The sequence below is a fragment of the Oratosquilla oratoria genome, chromosome 4 (assembly GCF_046742065.1).
Source record: "Oratosquilla oratoria isolate Oo_2021 chromosome 4, ASM4674206v1, whole genome shotgun sequence".
NCBI classification, from domain to species: Eukaryota; Metazoa; Arthropoda; class Malacostraca; order Stomatopoda; family Squillidae; genus Oratosquilla; species Oratosquilla oratoria.
The window spans coordinates 20,625,773-20,631,745 of NC_134780.1; positions in this window are offsets into that span (position 1 = coordinate 20,625,773).

The window sequence follows — 5,973 nt, forward strand, 5'->3', positions numbered from 1 at the left end:
ACACCTTCTCAAACTCTGTCACTAACTTCCTCAATCCCTCCTCTGATCCTGCTACAAGTGCAGTGTCGTCAGCAAACAACAACTGGCTCACCTCCCACTTTTCTCCATTTTCTTTAACCATCTCCAAACCCTGACTCACTACCTTTGCATTCACTTCTCGCACCACCCCATCCATGTAAAGATTGAACAGCCAGGGCGTCATAACACATCTCTCCATTTCTAATCCTAACACAAGATATATTACTCTCGTAAAAAATCTTAACTGCTCTTAACAACTTTCCTCCTATCCCATATATCTGCAATACCTCCCACAGTGCCTTCCTGTCTACCCTGTCGTAAGCCTTTTCCAGATCCATAAAAGCCCCAAAACATCCTTACCTTTTCCTATAGCTTTCTCACATATCTGTCTTACCACAAAAATCTGATCTACACAACCCCTACCTGCCCTAAACCCACACTGTTCCTCACCAATTACTCCCTCTGTTCCTCTCCTAATCCTCTCAATCAAGACCCTCCCATAAGCCTTTCCAACTACACTCAACAAGCTGATCCCTCTGTAACTACTACACTCACACTTGTCCCCCTTTCCCTTGTAAAGTGGAACTATACAGGCACTCCTCCAGTCCTCCGGCACTCTACCCTCTTTTAAACAAACAATAAATAACCTCACCAGCCAGTCCACCATAACTGTATCTCTTTTCTTCAGACATTCTGCATGGCATCCATCCAACCCAGGTGCCTTACCTGCTCTCATCATCTTAAGAGCTGCTTTCTTTTCATCCTCCACTATTTCTCCTTCATTTTCCTCACTCATCACTCTCATTTTCTTAGCGCTTCCCACTGCAACTACCTTTCCTTCCCTATCCTCCTTCACATTTAGCAACTCCCTAAAACACTCTGCCCACCTTCCTCTCACTGCCTTCTCTTCCATTATCATCTCTCCATCTGCACCTTTTACCTTTTCTTCCCTACTTGATTCGCCTCCTCTTCCTCTCTTAATTTCCTTCTAAAACATCTTTTTATTACTTTCAAAATTTTCTGTCATACTCTTACCCCATTTCACATCTGCTCTCCTCTTTGCTTCCTTTATCTTATGCTTAACTTCCCTTCTCTTTACTTTGTACCTTTCATACGATTCCCTCGTCCTAATTTGTAGCCAATATATGTTTGTGTATATATATATAATGTTTATATATATATATATATATATATATATATATATATATATATATATATATATATATATATATCTATATATATATATATACATATATATTTGCGTGTGTGTGTGTGTGTGTGTGTGTGTGTGTAGATCGTAAGCTTACGATGTGGTCGAGTATTTACAACCTAGGAGATTTATTCACATCATAAAAGTTACAACAGTCGTAGATGACACCAATCCTTGGAGTAGTTCCAGGGGAGTGGTACGTTCCTGCACATAGTCTCGACGTCAACTCAACACGTAAACAGACCCGAAGGGGATGTGGCCAACTTCTATGTGCAGGAAATTGCTCCAAGTACGTGATTGGGAACAGATTCGCGGCCAGGGAGCTGTCTGGTATTTTATAGTACTTTAGTACTTCGAGTGGTATCGAAAATATGCTCTTATGTACATTTGGTATTTAAGAGGAACCGTTAGTCTGTAAATAATGGTTTTACTTCTAACTCAGCTCAGCTAAACTTAAATTAACCTAACCTGACCTGACCTGACCTAACATAACCTGCCTTAATTCTGAACTCTTTTGCATAGATAGACAGATGTGAATTAGATAGGTAGATGTATATATATATATATATATATATATATATATATATATATATATATATTTTGGAAGTAGGCCGTTAATAATGCATGCGTTGTTAAAGTCAACAGCTGAGATAGCATTATTCTGTTTATAGAATATCTTTTCTATGTTACGCACTAATGTGCAGTCGTCTGGATGCAGATTTCCGAGTAGGATACTGAAGTCCATGGTGTTTTCCTCTAGACGTCTTTCGGCTCTAATTAGCCATCTTCAGGAGGTGTTGTCTGGTTGAATTGTTGACAGAGAATGACGCGGTTTGATCGTGTGGCGGTATATATCGGCGGAGAGCGGAGTGCCCAAACGTCCGCCCGCCAATCAGCGCGCGGGGTGCATCCTCTGTCTTCTCGTTGGTAACGACGTTTCAGGTTGCTGTTGTATATTAATAGCGGGTTTTTTATTGTAAATTAGCACCGCTTCTGTCATCTTTAGTCTTCTGGTGTCATTATTTCTTTCAATGATGGCGGTGGTGCCTTCCATATGGTGTCTCTTAAGTGTTAGTCCATGCTCGTACAAGTAGTGTCTTCTTATGGCGCCGTCCTGCAGATGTGCTGAAATTCTCTTAGACAGTGTTGTAGTGGTGACGCCAATGTACCGAGAATTTAGGCGACTGCAGTCACCACTCGAGCAAGTATGTTGGTACACGACGTTCACCTCCTGTATTTCACTTGTCTTAGGGAGGCAGCTATTCTTGACAACTAACTTGGATGTCCTTCTTGTTTTGTAGTAGATGACGAGGTCGATTTTTGAAGAAGGGTCGGTGGGTGTGACATTCTTATCAATTATATTTTTGATGGCTTTCTCGTCATCCTTGTAGGCTGAAGACATAGTAGCACTGTAAAAGAGTTTTATGTTTTGTGTAACTGTCTGTTGTTCTTGTTGGTGCATAAAGGTGTTCAGTCGATGCCGGATAACACTATCTATTTCTTGGATGGGGTAATTGTTGTTGCTGAGAAGCTGGGTTATTCTCTTGAGCTCTGCGTTGGTGGCGGTCCACGCAGAGCTCAAGAGAATAACCCAGCTTCTCAGCAACAACAATTACCCCATCCAAGAAATAGATAGTGTTATCCGGCATCGACTGAACACCTTTATGCACCAACAAGAACAACAGACAGTTACACAAAACATAAAACTCTTTTACAGTGCTACTATGTCTTCAGCCTACAAGGATGACGAGAAAGCCATCAAAAATATAATTGATAAGAATGTCACACCCACCGACCCTTCTTCAAAAATCGACCTCGTCATCTACTACAAAACAAGAAGGACATCCAAGTTAGTTGTCAAGAATAGCTGCCTCCCTAAGACAAGTGAAATACAGGAGGTGAACGTCGTGTACCAACATACTTGCTCGAGTGGTGACTGCAGTCGCCTAAATTCTCGGTACATTGGCGTCACCACTACAACACTGTCTAAGAGAATTTCAGCACATCTGCAGGACGGCGCCATAAGAAGACACTACTTGTACGAGCATGGACTAACACTTAAGAGACACCATATGGAAGGCACCACCGCCATCATTGAAAGAAATAATGACACCAGAAGACTAAAGATGACAGAAGCGGTGCTAATTTACAATAAAAAACCCGCTATTAATATACAACAGCAACCTGAAACGTCGTTACCAACGAGAAGACAGAGGATGCACCCCGCGCGCTGATTGGCGGGCGGACGTTTGGGCACTCCGCTCTCCGCCGATATATACCGCCACACGATCAAACCGCGTCATTCTCTGTCAACAATTCAACCAGACAACACCTCCTGAAGATGGCTAATTAGAGCCGAAAGACGTCTAGAGGAAAACACCATGGACTTCAGTATCCTACTCGGAAATCTGCATCCAGACGACTGCACATTAGTGCGTAACATAGAAAAGATATTCTATAAACAGAATAATGCTATCTCAGCTGTTGACTTTAACAACGCATATATATATATATATATATATATATATATATAGATTGACAAATATAGATAGTTATATAGTAAATAGGTAGATACGTAGATAGGCAGATATGGATATATGTATATAGATAGAATGATGAATAGATCCAAGCATATAGAAATATAGATAAATAAATTAATATACAGATAAACAGATAGATAATTAATCAGCTGAAAAAATAATAGATAAATTAATAAATATGTGAATAGATAAAATGAGATAGATATATAAAGAATAGATAATAAATAAAAAACAAACAGATGAATTAATCGCTAGACAAGTCAGTCAATAAATAAACGAACACATGAATAAACAAATACAAAAATAAATAAGTAAATGAATGAATGAATGAGTAAATAAGTAAATAAACGAATGTGAATAGATGAACACATAGATAGATAAGTAGATGAATAAACAAATAAATGAATGAGTAGATGAATAGACAGATAGATAAATGAATGAATGAAAAATAGTAAATAGATATATAAATAAATTAATTGATGAATAAATATATAGATAGATAAATAGATAAATAGATCAAAAGATAGATACATAGGTAAATAGATAAAACATATATAGATAAAGAGATACCGGTAGATAGACAGATATATATATAGATAAATAGATAAATAGATGAATAGATAAATAGATAAATAGATAAATAGATAAATAGGCAAATAGATGAATAGATAAGTGTATAAGTAGATAAATAGATAAACAGATAAATAGATCAATAGACAAATAGACAAATATATACAGATATATAAAGATATAAATATATATATATATATAAATATATAAATATATGAATATATAAATACATAAATATATAAATAGATAAGTATATAATTAGAAAAGTATATAAATATATAAATATATAAACAGATAAATATATAAATATATAAATATAAAAATATATAAATATATAAATATATAAATATATAAATATATAGATATATGAATATATAAATATAAAAATATATAAATATATAAATATATGAATATACAAATATATAAATATATGGATATATATAAATATATGAATATATAAATATATAAATATACAAATATATAAATATATAAATACATAAATATATAAATATATAAATATATAAATATATAAATATATAAATATATAAATATATAAATATATGAATATATAAATGTATAAATATATGAATATATAAATATATGAATATATCAATATATGTATAAATATATAGATACATAGACATATACAGTAGATATATAAATATATGAATATATAACTATACAAATATATAAATATATAAATATATGAATATATAGATATATAAATAAATGAATAGATAAACATATAAGAAAAATATAAGTAGACAAGTAGATAAATAACACAGGTAGATAAGTAAGTCGGTGAATAGGTGTTCACGAGCGGTCAAGTAGGTAACCGCAGAGACTAAGGAGCTCGTTAGAATGCTAACGACAGGAAGGGCACAAAGTAGCGAAAGTAACACCAGCTGGCAGTCTCCAGCTGGCGAATGTCCCCAGCTGGTGAAGGCCTCCAGATGGCCTGTGTCCTAAGCTGGTCAGGGAGATGGACTGACTAGCGAGGAGGAACTTGTTTCGTTGGTTATAGGTATTTCCGGAGGGTAGATTTTAGTTGAGTTTAGTTAAGGGGAAGAGGTTTGGAATGTAGAGGTCAGGTGTTACATAAAAAAAAAAAATGCTACATCATCTATGTAACCCCCTCTGGTGATAGAAAAATGACGTAGAAGGGGGAGGGGTGGTAGTATATCACAACTAGGATGTTAATATCGACACTATCGTAAATTATTTTCTTTTTTTGGTTCAATTTTGTCTTTGCATAAAACCGTAGTATGGACCATGTTTCCCTGTTTTCTTGTTTTCTGTTTTTGTGTTTTTATATTATCTCTGAACTTTTCGTGTGGGATAGAAGAGCTGGTTAGGGACGAGGAGATGTAGAGAAGAGAAGTAGAGAAATGGAGCAGGAAGAGATGAAATCGTCGGGTTAAGTGATCTTGAATTGACACATTTGATCCTTCAACTTTGCTATAACAATGAACTGAAAGACAGTAATTTGGTATATTTTTTATTTACTTTTTTAACCTTTGGCCTATCTTTGTTGAAATACAAAAAGAACTGACAATTTTGTTAATTCTATGTTATTGCTCAAGGGTGCCGGAAACGACATTCAGTGTTCGTGGCCCCCGATTGAATCCAGGTTAA